Here is a 16,826-nt window from a genome sequence, read left to right on the forward strand (position 1 = left end):
ATAATATCTCATAACTCATAACATATAATGTAAGGGTATTTTGGGGATTCACCGTTCAGGCGTTGGCTAACCGTACACACCTTCCACTCTGCTCGTTTCCCAAAACCTCTTTTTCTTTTTAGAATTTTTTTTTATTTGAAAATTTCTCAAATCCTCGGTTTGAGTTCAAATACGCCCGAAGGTGCATCCGAATCCCTCAAATCAAGGCTCTGTTACCAACTTGTAACACCGTAAATTTAAAAATAATTTTTCATTTTTAAAACCACATAATGTATCACATCACAAATCAAAATCTATAATCAATTCTGTTTTCAAAAACAAATCCCAAGATCTCTACACATAAAAATCTCCATCAGTGTGTGTGTACGTGTCAAGTCGTCGCCATCCCACGGTCCTCGCTGGTACCTGAGACATCAAACATAACAACTGTAAGCATAAATGCTTAGTGAGTTCCCCAAAATACCACATACCACAAATACGCCACTCGAGGCTAACCCGACCCTCTGGTCAAGATGTCTCAGCGGGACTCTCCAGTCCCGTAGCTCGTCGGACCCTCTGGTCCAGTCATAGCTCATAGGGCTCTCTGGCCCGTTCTGAATCGTTGGACCCTTCAGTCCGGTCTATATAGTCATACAACATACAAATAACACAAAGCATATAATCTCATAAATAGCACATAATCTTATACATAGCAGATAAGACCCTCTGGTCAACTCATAATACCACTCAAGGTAACGTATAGTGAGAAGACTCACCTCGCATGTCTCGGTAACTCGTAAAGCTCTCAACCACTAGTGCTCGATCTCCCGAGCTATCGTCCTCCTACAACACAAGTGTATTTCTACTTAATACTACTTGACTCTGGCTGACTAATACCACGAAGTCAAACCAGTCAACACTGGTCAACGATCAACGGTTAACGGTCAACCCGACTCACCGAGTCTGGCGTGGACTCGCCGAGTTCCTACGGGAACCTGATCCCTCTGAATCTCTTCCGACTCCCCGAGTCACTCACCCGACTCGGTTACTTAACCCCTGGTTCATAATCGACGAACAACTCGCACCAACTCGCCGAGTCTGGGAAATGGACTCGGCGAGTGCATTCCATGCACATCCCCAAACGACCTTCTGAGGTCAGATCCGCTTCACTAACTCCTAGATCCAGTCTCCTAAAGCTTATTGACCACGTAAAGTCCAAGTCTTGATGCTCATCAAGCATTGAATAGCTCATGAATGGTGTTTTAGCCTCAAATACATTGATCCCAGGCCAAAACCTCCATGGATACACATAAAGCTTTGGTAATGAGGTGCTCTGGACCTCTATGCGTCCAGATCCAAGACCTTAACTCGCTATGGGACCATGAGGACACTAGATCTAGCCACAAATGGGTCCAAAAGCCCTAAATCTACATGAACATCACAACAACAGAAAATGATTCGAGATTGTACCTCAGATGTGATGTTCTGGACCTCAAATCTTCAAGAATCCACCCCTCTCTTGCTTCCTCTTGGCTAGATCTCCTCTTTCCTTGCTAGACAACAACTCCAAGATCAATAATGGCTCCTTCCCTCACTTGAATCACTCAAACGATCTAGGGTTTCGCTCTGGGGACTGATGAGTGCAAATGACGGCCATAAGGCCCTTTAAATACGCCTCAAACCCGAGAAATTAGGGTTTCATTAAACAGCATGGACTCGCCGAGTCCACTCTTGGACTCGTCGAGTCCGGATGCGAACCCGCGTCCAAATCCACGAACATACTCGGCGAGTCTAGGCTCCAACTCGCCGAGTCCCCTCACCAATTACCAAAATAAATAAATAAATAATACCTGGGAATCCGGGCTGTTACAACCACAACACTGCTACTCCCAAGCAAATCGCTCAATATGATGCTCATGAGAGGGACGCGACAAAGGTGTCGTGTATCATGCTTGCAACCATGACTGCCGAACTCCAGAAGTCCTACGAGGACTACTATCCCTACGAAATGCACCAAGATTTAATGGCAAGGTACCATCAAAGTGCGAGGCAGGAAAGGTACGATATCATCGCCTCCATGATTACTACGAAGATGAAGGAAGGAGAGTCCATCACCGCCCACTTACAAAAGATGCAGAGATTTGTGGATCGCTTACTGTAGTTAAATGTCAACTTCGATGAAGAGTTAGCCATTGACATCATCCAACACTCTTTGCCTCCCTGTTATGATCAGTTTCGTATGACTTATCATATGAACAAGGAGGAGGTCACTCTAAGCAAGATCCAAGGCCTTCTACGAACTGCTAAGAGTAGTTTGAAAGGCAAATCTGTTGCATCTACTCCTACTGATGTTGCCCCTGTCTTGGCAATTGGACAAGGGAAAGGGAAGAATAGGAAGGCTCCTTCTAAGAGCCACAAGTGAAAGTCCCATGACGGAACCTCTTCTAGTGGAACCAAATGTGGTTCTGCTACTCCCTCTTCCAATCAGAAGGATGCAGAGTGCTTCCACTGTCACGACAAAGGGAATTGGAGACGAAGCTGCCCGAAGTATCTGCAAGACATAAAGGATGGGAAGATAAAGCCCACGTTCGTAGGTATTTACATTATTCAATCTAATAACTTATCACATGCTATTTCTTGGGTCCTTGATACAGGATGTGGATTTCACATTTGTTCTGATTTGCAGGGTCTAAAAAGAAGTAGGGATGTAGAGCATGGGAAGATGAACTTGATCATGGGGAATAGGAAAGCATCGCCTGTCACCAAGATTGGAGTTTATTCTTTAGTGCTTAGTATTGAGTTAGGTTTAGAGTTGAATAATTGTTGATATTCATCAGAAATGACACGAAACATTATTTCTTTTCATGGTTTGTATAAACAAGGTTTTAGATTTTCATTTAATAATGAAACTGGTTCTATTAGTGCTTTCTTGAATGGTACTTTCTATTTTGAAGCATTGCCTTGTAATGGTATATATGAAACTGTGATGGTTATAGACAACTTAGGAAATAATGTGTTGCATATCGATTCGTCCAATAAGTTGGACAAAGCATGCTTGTGGCATTGTCGTCTTGGACATGTCAACAAGAAACGCATAGCCCAACTCTAAAAGGATGGAGTCTTGGAGTCATTTGACCTTAGGTCCGATGACACGTGCGAGTCTTGTTAGCTTCGAAAGATGACCAAGTCACCCTTTACTAGTACTTGTGAAAGGGGTGAAGGTTTTTTGGATCTCATACCTACGGATGTATATGGGCCCTTTAGATCCACCACAAGGGCTGCGAACCGCTTCTATGTGACTTTTACCGATGATTATAGCAGATATGGGTATATCTACTTAATCAAGCAAAAGTCAGAAACTTTTGAAAAGTTCAAAGAGTTTAACCAAGAAGTGGAGAATCAGCTGGGCAGGAAGATAAAGATGCTCCGATCCGATCGAGGTGTAGAGTATCTTAGTATCGAGTTCCACGACTATCTTAAGGAATGTGGAATTGTTTCACAATTGATGCCACCTAGGACACCACAGTTGAATGGTGTGGCTAAGAGGCGCAATGGAGCCTTGTTGGACATGGTTCATTCCTTGATGAGTCGAGCTTCGTTACCTATCTCATTCTAGGGGTATGCCTTAGAGACTGCCACCCATATCCTTAATTTAGTCCCAACTAAGAAGGTTGCCAAAACACCTCACGAGATGTGTACAGGGAAGGTTCCCTTGTTAGCACATATAAAGGTTTGGGGTTGCGAGGCTTTCATAAGACGAGAGATTCACGGCAAGCTCGAACCTCATAGTGAGCATTGTATATTCATTGTCTACTTGCAAAAGTCCTTTGGATATCTCTTCTATAGACTGAGTGACAATCTTTTCTTCGTTGCGAGGATATGGGTTTTCAGAGAGAGAGAGAGAGAGAGAGAGAGAGTGAGAGAACTCATATGCTAAGAGGATAGTGGCAGGAAAATTGATCTTGAAGAGCTTCAAGAGTCAATCGATGAAGGAACCTCTAACACGAGACTCAACCCAAGGAGGAAACTCCTATTGAACCGATTGATGAGTCATTACCTCATAGACATTCCAGTAGGGTTAGTGTTCCACATGTGTTGTATGTTTTCCATATAATAGCTGAAGGTGATATGTTTATCAGTGATAGCACACTGGTAAATTTGGATGAACCTAACAACTACAAGGAAGCCACGGAAGGCATGGAGTCTGCGAAATGGGAAGAGGCTACGGATAGCGAGATTCAGTCCATGTATGACAATCAAGTTTGGAACTTGGTTGACAATATACCAGGTCGTAAGACGGTCGGGTGCAAATGGATCTTCAAGAAGGAGACCGACATGGATTGGAAAGTACACACATATAAAGTGTAATTGGTTACGAAGGGATTTACTCAAACTCCCGAAGTTAACTATGACGATACCTTCTCACCAGTAGCAAAGATTAAATCTATAAGGGTTATAATATCCATAACTCCTTTTCATGATTATGAAATATGGCAGATGAATGTCAAAACCGCTTTCCTAAATGGGAAGTTAGCTGAAGACGTTTACATGAGTCAGCCAGAGGGTTTTATCGATACGAAGCACCCTAATAGAGTGTGTAAGATTGATAAATTCATCTATGGATTAAAACAAGCATCTCGTAGATGGAATCTTTGTTTCAATGAGAAAGTCAAAGAGTTTGGTTTTTCGAAAAGCGAGGATGAGTCATGTGTATATGTCAAAGCCACTGGGAGTATAGTTATCATTCTCGTATTGTATGTGGATGACATACTTCTCATAGGAAACGACATCCTAACCTTGCAGCAGGTTAAGTCTTGGCTTAGGAAGTGCTTCGCTATGAAGGACCTCAGAGAAGCTGCTTATCTTCTAGGGATAAGGATATTGAGAAATATGAGTAAAATGCTAATAGGACTTAGTCAAAGTACTTACTTGGACAAGGTGTTGAAACGTTTTAGCATGGAGAATTCCAAGAAAGGGGAGTTACCAATCCAAAGCAATACCAAGTTGAGTAAGACTCAAAGTCCGAGTACCGAAGCTGAGATAGCAGAAATGAGACGACTACCTTATGCTTCCGTTGTTGGCTCGATAATGTATGCTATGAAGTGTACTCTCCTTGATGTGGCCTTCGTTTTGAGCATGGTCAGCAGATATCAAGGAAATCCTGGTAGAAGTCATTGGACTGTGGTAAAGAACATTCCTAAGTACCTACGAAGGACTAGTTTCTTATCCTCGGTGGGAGTGATGACTTGAGAGTGCAAGGGTATAGTGACGCTAGTTTTCAGATTGACTGAGACAATTTCCGCTCTAAGTCGGGCTGGGTGTTTACCCTGAATGGAGGAGCAGTGACTTGGAAAAGTTCCAAGCATGAGACTGTATCTGATTCAACGTGCGAATCAAAGTACATATCAGCGAGCGAAGCGTCGAAGGAGGCGATATGGCTAAAGAACATAATCGGAGACCTTCGAGTTGTACCTGCCATAAAGGAGCCTATAGAGATTTTCTGTGATAACGAGGGTGTGGTCGCCTTAACCAAGGAACCGGGGGATCATGGTAAATCCAGGCATATCGACAAAAAATATCACTTCATTAGACGTCAGTTAGAAGAGGGACTCCTCGTAGTGAAGATGGTATCGTCAAAATAGAACCCAGCAGATCCCCTTACGAAGGGACTGGGTAAGGTTAAGCACTTGCAGCATGCTAGGAATACTGGGCTGAAGGACGATATTAGTTTTAGTGATTAGATAGCTTTTAGAAACTTCTAATAGATAAAATGTAATTGACATTTGATGATTAAATAAAAGAGTTTTATTTATGAGTAAAGTTACTATCTTGTGTCAATTGTTTACTATTGTTTCATTTTGCATGTTTTGATTTCCAGAATAATATGATTATTCAAACAATCCACAATCGATCGTACTTTGGAAGTAAGTATTGAGGATAGATTGTCATTAATTGGCTTGTAGATTGTCTAAGCGTTTAGACATAGCAAAGGTTTGCTGCAACGCTCATTAGTGCTCCTGAAATAAGATTTGAGTATTGGATTAAACCTCCGCCCACATGAATCACTTCATGGAATTAATCACAAGTGATTGTGAGACGATAATATCGTATAGTCTTTAAACTGAGATATATGAGTTGTTGTTTAAGAGTTGGTTGTGCATTGATAATGCATAAACGCATCAGTAACTTGATGTTATAAAATGCATTGCTATGTATGATTTAATAAGTAAATAGTACAAGCATATAAGTCAAATTTTATGTATCCCTTTTATCCTAAGAGGATTAAAGGCGATATATTGGGCCCCTCGATGATTTTGTGTTGACTTATGTGTCGAGCCCGGTCAGGACTAAGTTGATGTGTTCAATTAAGTTCTATGTCAGAAAAATCGGAAATCGGGAAACAAACTGCTGGACAATAAGTATGACTATGTTCCATGTATTTGTCTGCATGATATTTGGAGAACGAAGGACTACATGATCCCTTATCTACAGGACGTGTCAGAGTTCGACAACAACTTTTGGGAGCTACGATTGCTAATTGGATTTTGAAGTCGTACTTGCATTTATAGTTATTAGACTTATCCAAGTGGGAGACTGTTGGATTAGGTGTCTAAGCCCATAACAATATTTCGTACTTGAACCGATAGTAGCATGGTCCTTTTGGGTTGCCTTCACCATAACAACTTGACTTGATGAATTATGGAGAAAGAGGTTAATTATGATTTATTAATATATTATAGGAATAATATATTAAAAGAGAAATCATATTATTTAATTAATATTGGTCAAGAATTAATTTAGAATTAATTTAGAATTAATTTTGTGGTCAAAACAGATTAATTAAATTAGAGGGGACTGGTACTGTAATTGTAAGATAGTTACAAAGTTGGGCTTAGGATCCCTAAAGAAGGGATGGACGAATTCTATGGGGAAGCCCACATAGAAATCGTCCATAGGGGCCTTCTGGAAGGATCATGTGGACTGCTTAAGGCCTAAGCAATCTGATTAGGGTTTTGACTGAAACCCTAACAACTCAACTATATAAAGACCCTATGGCACTCCTAAAATCAGCCACTTGAAACCCTAGAAGGATATTGAGCCAATTTTGTGCCTCTCCCTCTCTCTTTCTAATATTTCTCTGCTGCTCTTTGTGTTTGTGATCTATTAGAGGCATCACATTTGAGGTGCTAAGTTCTCAAAGGTTAAAGATCAAGCAAGCTACAATCGAAAGGTAAGATTCTAACTTTGTTTTAAATATAAATTTCGATTTAGGCATGCTAGTTTAGGGTTCATAGCTTTGGATATTTTTATTATATGTATAACTAGAGAAAAACCTAGATCCAAAGCTTTAGGGTTGCATGTGCACCATAGAATTGATGTAATGCTTAAAACCCAATAAAAATTACATCTGATGATGTTTATAGCTTGGAGGTTATATTAGATTATAGTTCACACACTCATCACAATTCACAGATTAAAAAACCTAAATTCACATTATTTGAGAAAACACTAATATAATAAAAACACGTTTAAATTCACATTAAAACTTATAAAACATCATACATATACTGCTGAAAATTTATAAAAAGTTCATTTAATCACAGCTAAAACTTATGAAAAAAATCATACATTCACAAATTAATACTTACAAAAAACCATATATTCACAACTTATGACTTATAAAAACATGTAATTACACCTTAAATCTTTTTTTTTTTCTAATTGAATCAATCAGATATGTATAAAATCCATGAATTAACAACTTAATAATTATAAAAAATGCTTATTCACAGCTTAAGCAACTAGTTCATAAAATTATTCATATTATTCAATGTTTAAAAACATACCTTGTTTTTGGTGAATCATTTCATCAAACCCCTTCAATGCATCTTATATCCAGATCTGAGATTGTTCCCTTACTTTAGATCCATGAGCACTGATGGTAGGCATCAACAACGGTGGTGCGATGTCGGTTGTTGTAGAGGTGGAGTCACATCAACGGTGGTAACATCAGATCTGGATGTCAGGTCTGTTGGCAGTGATTTCCATCAGATCTATTGTTCCGACGAAGCAAATCAGAGAAGTTCTCTTGTATTCCAACATATATGGATGTTGAAGATCTGGAGACGAACTAGATCTGGACTTCAGAGCAGAGTGTGACGGTTTTTGATGTTCCAACGAAGCACAATAGCTGATGTTAGGTGTTGGTCGGTGGTGATAAGTTCGACTATCAGATCTAACCAAATTGCACCAGATCTGATATGTTTTGTGTTTTAGAGAGAGAAAGTAAAGCTGAAACAACTTCTTGACTTCAGATCTGAAACCAAAAGGCGATCGACAGTGATGGAGGAAGGTGCTGGTTATCACCGCTCGCCGGAGCCCATAATCCGGAGGAGAAAATCGAAGATCTGAAGTTGAAAATAGGAAATCTAAATTCGAAAATTGTAGATATGAAGAGAGAAATCATAGATCTGAAGCTGAAATTGTAGATCTGAAGAGGAAAATCATAGATCTAAAGCTGAAATTGTAGATCTGGAGCCAACCGGAACTTATGGATCTGATGGCGGCGATTCATCGGTGGTATGAGGCGGTGGCAGTCAAGGGTGGTGGCTGGTGGCTAACTGATGGTAATGTTTGTGTGTTCTCTAAGTTTGAGATGAGAGAGAAAATAATCATGTAAGAATGTATGTAGTGTGTAGATCTGGTTATAAAATTTGGTTGTTATGGTTCTTAATTTTGGTGGTTCTCATTTGAACATTTACATATATATATATATATATATATATATATATATATATATATATATATATATATATATATATATAGACACACACATACACACACACACACACACACATATATATATATATATATATATATATATATATATATATATATAATCATGTTATTAATTCGAAATTCGATCTCTTAGTACCATTCAATTTTACTCTATAATTACTCAAAGTATGTTTATTAATTTCACTTGTAAATTCTATAAGTTTATCCACAAAGCCTTATTATACTCTACAAATCGCAAGAAAAAACTCGTTATACTCAATAATTCTCAATCACACAATTTCTCCACATACTCGTTTATTATTCTAAAATGACAAAACTGCAAAATTGGTCCCTATGGTATTCAAAAACTTTGGATAGGGTCCAAAAAGTTTTCGACTTGCATGGATGCTCCAAAATCAAGGTTTTTCTTTGGTTTTGGTCCTGAAAATATTGAAATGTCCATTTTACCCTTATTATTTCTTTTTTCCATTTTCTTATTATGTTTAGTATTTAAAAAATTATAAAAAAATAAAAAATAAAAAAAATATCACCCTACCCCTCTGAATCCACCCACCGTACCCCCTCCCCTCTCTCTCTCTCTCTCTCTCTCTCTCTCTCTCTCTCTCGTCGGTAACCAATAACACTCACATTTATTTGTTCTTCAACATTCAAGAACACTAATGTATCTTCTTCACTCACATCCTCTCTCGACTCCGGCTCAGACAAGGATTTACTTTGTAATTGGTTGTACGATACCTTCCTCTATTCCGATCCACACCTTTGCCTTGTCGTCCTCACGTTCATTTATTTCGCACTGGGAAACAAAGAAGACGCAGAAAAACCATAACTATTTCACCATCGCTGGAAACCCTAGTTCTGCAATTCCAGAGATAACCTCCATGGTAGGTGGCGTTGCAAGGCCTCTATCTCAACAAAATCATAAAAACGAAATGAAATTGAAGGCAAGATATCGATTGCTTAACAAAGTTGTCTCTGTCTACCTTCACCTCGATCAAGGAACATCAATGGAAAAATAAACAACACTATCATCTTCTTGAAATCTCCAACCTATTTTTTTAATCGATTTTTGATCTGAAAGGGTTGAACGTCTGAAATCGAGTTTTGAACCAAATTTTATTCGTCGGGGCAGCTCTATGGGAAAAGATGAAATCTAAAGTTGAGTTACAAAGCAAAATCGGAGACCCAAGAACACGCAGATCTAACATCAGAGGTCCAAAAAAGGGATTTTTTTGGAAGTGTCCCAGAGTCTACGCTGAGGAATCTCTTTGTGCACTTTCGCAAAACTCCACTGTCGCTTTGGTTGTTTAGGCTCTGAATGTGAAGATTGGGTGGCGGGGGCTTTGGTGGTCCTGAATCCGAGGAGTGATTTGAAGAATTTCGAGTTCTTTGCCATTTGGAAATTTGGTTAAAGTAGTGTATTGAGAGTAGCTCCGGCAAGTAGTTTGTTGGGGAATGCATCTTACTGAGAGAGAAACCGATCTGTGTTTTTGGGTGTGTGTGTGTTTGAGAGAGAGAGAGAGTGTGTGTGTGTGTGTGTGTGAGAGAGAGAGATTATTTTTTATTTTTTATTTTTAATTATTTAAATACCAAAGTAAATAAAGAAAATAGAAAAAAGAAACAAAAAGGGCAAAATCGACTTTTCAAGTGTCTCAGGGACCAAAAACCCAGAAAAACTTTGATTTTGGACCTTTCATACAAGTTGGAAACTTTTTGAACCCTATCCAAAATTTTTTGAATACCACAGGACCAATATTACAGTTTTGTCGTTCTAAAATACTTGATATATATATATATATATATATATATATATATATATATATATATATATATATATATATATATATATATATATATATATTATAGTCGTTTATCAATTATTTAAAAATCAATATAACTTGGCTACAATAATACGGCTAAGTAATAATAGGATTTAGCGTTATAGCTACTTAAACCATTATTTCATTTAATAATTTCAGCAATGGATTTACGACTCCTTAATCTACCTTTTACATGATAATTCAGTAATAAGATATCAATTGTTATCAAAGGATATTACCACAAAGTCTTTGCTATGCGACTCACCATATTTGTTTGGTGTTGTCAAGAAACTCATTACGTGACCCACTAAACTCTTTACTTGTCACCACAAAGGTTCTTGTTATGTGGTATTTCATACTCTCAAAATACTATTATAAAAAATTCGTTAAGTATTACCATCATATACTCATTATTTAGTATTTTATGCTTGTTACTTGTTATTGCAAAATACATTGTTTATTTCACTTTACTTATTGGATATTATCATAAAGTACTCATTATATGACCCACTAAACTCGTTACACGTCACCATGAGGTTCTCGTTATGTGGTTTATATTACTCATTAAACATCAACAACTATAATTTAATTCTCTCTCTCTCTCTCTCTCTCTCTCTCTCTCTCTCTCTCTCTCTCTCTATTACAATAATCAACCATAAATAACTATATTAGCTCACTAAACTATGCAACAACAAACAAACAAAATATATATATATATATATATATATATATATATATATATATATATATATATATATATATATATCATTTACACTTTCTTAGTAATTCATATAGAAATAACTGCTATAAATCTCAGTACTCATATAGTTTTCAATTAATAATAACTCACACATTATATTTTTGACATAGACAATAATCACTATATATCTAGATTTCAACTGTCTAAAAGAAATATAGTTAGTCACCTTGAAATATGGCATGAATTTACTTTCAACTCTTAAATTTCCATTCTCTATCCTCATTCCTCCACTTCGACAACTATCAAAATAACATATGATTTTTCAATATCATTATTCAAGATATAAACTCTCTCGTATTCTTAATTCAACATTCTCACAAACTCATAATATTGAAATTTATAGGAAAACTCATCAAGCCCCATGGATTACTCATCTATGTGTCTTAATCTCATTTTAAATCTTCATTGCACCAATTGAATATCATTATTCCATTTACATGTCACTTTTACTTGACTTAATGTCTCAACTAACTTTAAAATAAAATTTTATCATACTTTATGAATTAATATTTCAATGTCTTAATCATTTAAGACATAAACTAAACACCATTTATTAATCACATTAACAGTTCAATACTGTAGCTTAAGGTACATGTCCTTAAAGCGAGACATAATCAAATTCTTAATCCATCAAGTGAAAATCAATTATAATTCACATATAACTCATCTATATGAATTAATTCATCTAATCATGTTACCAAATTAAAAATAAACTATAATCCACATATAACTCATCAAAATCAATTATAATCCACATATACATTTCACCGAATCTTGATTACAAGCTTAATTTCAAGTTTTAAGCATAGAATCATACTATAATCATGTTACCAAGCTTAAATCTTTGAAGTTACTATTTAATCAAACATAATACAAATCTAGGGTTTATAAGCCTCAAAGAAAAATCACCCATATAATCGAAAAGAATCATGTGACTGGAGTCGAAATGAATTATTTGTTGAAAGCTCAAGAATCACGATTGTGAGATCTAATTGAGGGTGTTGAGCAGAAACAAGAAGAAAGATTGGCTGATTATTCAAAGAGTTTTGATTATGAAGTCCAATAGGTTCATGATGTTGCCAAGGAACATCATGAACTTTTCATCAAAAAGGTGAAGGAAACGAAGGTGTCTCTTGATCTCAAAATTGTTGGGAAGAAGTAAAGAAGATGGAGGAAAACTACAAATTTTTACATGGAAAAGTAGATGTGATTGTTGGTGCCAAAACTCATTTGGTTGAATTCAACAATGACTATAGGAAGTAGCCTCAAGTCAAGTCTGAGAAGGATGAAAAGGTGTTTGAGAAAGTGGAGGAATTCTTATATGGAATTAAAGAAACTTTATCAAAGGTGGATCTTTTGAACCAATCAACCATATCTCAAGAGTCGATATCAAAGATGGTTTCGAATATTGAGTCGAACATCAAAGTTGAGCTGGCTCTAATCCTCACTTTGGTACTTTGTTTACCAGCTAATGCTCCACGTGTTGTGTAAGTCTCGCAAGGGGGAAAGAGAGGAGTTGGATGAGCTGGATCGTCCAAAAATTCTGGTGATGATATATAAGTTGTGGTTGGAAAGGTTATTTCAACTCAAATTCCAACAAGAATCCCAATGAATCCAATAACTGTATCTTCGACAACAATGACTACAACACCAAATGTTCCGAGAGTGCCATTGAAAGGTATTTCGAATAAAGAGGGTGAAGAAGGTTTAAGTAATGCTCTTGTTAAAGCAACTTCAACAATTGATCTAAAAGACAAAGGAAAGGTCATTCTAATTAAACAATCGGGTGAGGAAAAGAAGAAGCTAAAAGCTTTAGAGTTGGAACGTCAAAGGTAAGTGAATAGCATCCTTCGAAAAAGAGAGAATGATCCACTAGGATTGAAAAAGGTAATACAAACAAGCACTGGTGTTATGAAACAATTGTTGGGGAAGAATGATGAATTTCTCAAAAAACTGAAGAAGAGTTTTGAGAATGAAAATTCTGATTTCACTCAACTCGATTTTCCAATAAATCACATGCTTTTCACATCTCCACAACTCAAATTAGTAGATAACTTCAAAGAAAAAACAAATACAAAGAGCTGAAGATTAGCTTTCATGCAATCTTAGGAAAGAATGAAGATGAAGTATGGTCTTTCGTGAAGGTTTTGAAAGTGATGAAAATCGAAAGGGATACTCTGTTTGAGAGTGTGCTTCAGAAATTTTGTTATTCGGTTGTGAGAGAAAACAATGTCGAGTTTAAGTTCACAGTTACTGATTTCCCTATGTTTAATTTGAATGATCTTATCTTAGTCACAAAGATATTGATAAATATGGATGTTTCAAAGATCCCTGAGGCGAATCGAAATGACTTCATCATCAGATTTGGTCATAATAAGGCTTTACTGGATAGCTACTATGAATATTTGGCTATCACAAATAATGATCTTGCCATTACTATCAAGAAGACTGCGAAAGTGCCTCAAACTCTGGCAAAGGCAAAATTGAACATCAATGAATTTGAAGATGGCGAAATCATTTATCAACCTTATGGTGTTGTGTTCCAAGGAAAGAACAGGGGATGATTTTTGTTGAAGTTTTTGTTTCAAGTGTATGATTTGGAAAGATATACGAGTTCTCATTTCATAAACATTATGATTCAAATCAACAACAGCAAAAGGAATGATGATGGAGACAAGTTAGAGATAAGGAAGATTCTCTTTTGGTATATGGAAATGGAAAGAAAGCTTTTACTGATGGCGAAGTTGATTGCTTAATTTTTGACTTTTCTCATAAGGGGGAAAATGTTGGGTCGAATGTGTGTAGTGAGAAGTCGAAAGTAGTATGTGTCTGTAAGGTGTCGAAAGTAGAATGGTTTCGACACATTATCTATTTTACAAGGCAGTTCAGTTTCGGTACATAATGTCTAGTCCTTGTAATTTTTTGTTAGTCTGTTGTATCCTGAAAATAGCATAAGTACATAGAGTAGAGGATAACGATCTGAACGTCATTTTTCTCTTGTACTCAAAATTCTCTCTTGTACTCTTTAGACTATAATCGAGCCAAACAGATCATATTGGGATCTCATGTCTATTTACATCTTTTTATTGAATCAATTGTGTTCTTAATCAATCTCTAACTCACATCAGACAACTGGTCTGAGGACTTCTAAGACCCTGATTAAAAGGTAAACTAAAGAAAATATTAATTTTTTTTTGCATTATAAGAGTAGCAAGGGAATTAAGACCATAACTTGTGTGGTTATCTTGAACTATGTTATGATGTTGTATTGTCTCAACCTTGCTATTTTTAAACTTTTAAACTTGTTTTGAACTATGAAACCATATGTTTTCTGTAATTAAACTTTGAACTTATTTTATTTAAAATTAAATGATTTTAAAAAGGTATTTTAAACTACCCTAGTAAGAGGTGTTTCAAACTTGTACATTATGAGGTGCACACTCATAAATGACATATTCCTCCATTATACACTAGTGGAAGAAGTAATTTCTTTTACATCTAAGTGAATCTAACCTAACTATCACTCATAGTTGTAGACAATTTTTAACTCCAACCCCCATTTTATGAAAACCTCAATCAACTAATCTCAAGATAAAGAATCATATGCATTTTCGAAGTCCGCCATAATCACCATTGGTTTTTGTCTATGTAATTTGTAGCATCCAACAATTTCATTTAACATCAAAGGGTTGACTAAAATTTTACCCTCTTTGATAAACACTGATTGCTCCTTGCTAATCACATCTAATGACATAAGATAACATATTACCCAATAGTTTGTCAATACATTTATATTTGCAATCCATTAAGCTAATTGCTATACGATCTTAAATAAACTTGATAATAGTTTTCATAATTAAAACAAACAGTTAAATATAATAACGGTTACATGATGTCATATAAGCTCAACATTTGAGGTATTAATGCATTGAGATAATGACTTTGTAGGGTAATCAACCGTGACTTTTATACATATTTAATCATTTTTTACATACTATTTACCATTAAGCTCACACAATTTATTCAAAACCTACAATTTTAATATGGTAATACAGTTTAAATGTTTAATGTTTTTTTAGCCAAAAATGATTATCGAAAATGCCATAGTTGTTTATCCAACATCAAATGTTAGGTTAGCTATGTCTTTTAAACAACAAATTGAGTTTAATGATGTATTCTTTTAACATTAATCCGAATAAATCAACAATAGATTATCAAAATGATATTTTTCAAACAATAAATATATATATTTAATGTTTAATCTTTGAAAAAATAGGAAAATCTCCATTAAAGTCCTGTTATTTTACTTTAATTTAAGAATAAGTCTCAAACTAAAATTTGTTTATAAAAAAACATAATTATCATTAAAAACGTTGATCTAACATTTTTCCCGGTTGTATTGAACCCAATAAACCGGGAAAAGAAAGTCAAATCGTCATTTTTATAGGTAGTTCGTGTTTTTTCATAAACAAATTTTAATTTGAGATTTATTTGTAAATTAAAATAAAACAACAAGACTTTAATTGATTTTCAAAAAAAAAAATCTTTAAAAGTCATAGCTAATTAATTTACAAAGTCGATATCACTAATGCAATTACATATGTACTTTATATACGTTATGGGAAAAAGGAAAAGACTAAAAGTGAAAGAGTACAAAGTACAAAAGTTTCATATCGGTATCAAAATCGTTCACATCGTGATTTGAATGTTAACCTGTATCTCTTTGTTTTCAAATAAAGTTTTCTTGTCGAAGTGAAGTAAAATGTAAAAAATCTGTGTTTATGTATATGATAAGTTTATATTTAAAAATAATTTAAAATAGTTTTTTTTTTGGTAAAACACATATTCAATGATATTTTTAAAACAAAAATATACAGTATTATAATAAATTTGATTTTGTCATTAGGGTGAGGTTCAATAGAGAACCATAATTAACTAAGGAACCAATCTATTTTTCAACTTTTAAAATTTATTTTTTATTAAAAAAAAACTAAAAATACAGAGATTCATAACTTTTTATCCTTTTTCCAATGATGTAAAATTTGATTTTTTTTACGTCAAATTCACAATGTGAATTTTTGAAAATTCACAACGTGAATCCGGATTCACACGGTGAATCCGAAAAATATTTTTCACATTCACAATGTTAATATATGAATTTAGATATTTTTAGATTTTTTCTTTCGATAAAGAATAAGCTCTAAAAATTAAAAAAAAAAAAGATTTGGCTCCTTGAAGAACCAATAATTATGGTTCTCTATTGAACTTTTTCCTTTGTTATTATATTATGCTGTTTGGATAGTTATTTATAAATATGTAATTTTTACTGGAATTATACAAACATAATTCATGCACAAGCATTTAACCTTTAATATTTTTTGACATATTATGTAGAACAATTCTTGTATAATTTCAAAAATGCTGCATTTTAAAAGAACAATTGTGTTAACAATTTTTTTAGTAATTTTGGA

Source organism: Lactuca serriola, chromosome 2 (genome assembly GCF_051521515.1).
Source record: "Lactuca serriola cultivar US96UC23 chromosome 2, Lser_US96UC23_V15, whole genome shotgun sequence".
NCBI lineage: Eukaryota > Viridiplantae > Streptophyta > Magnoliopsida > Asterales > Asteraceae > Lactuca > Lactuca serriola.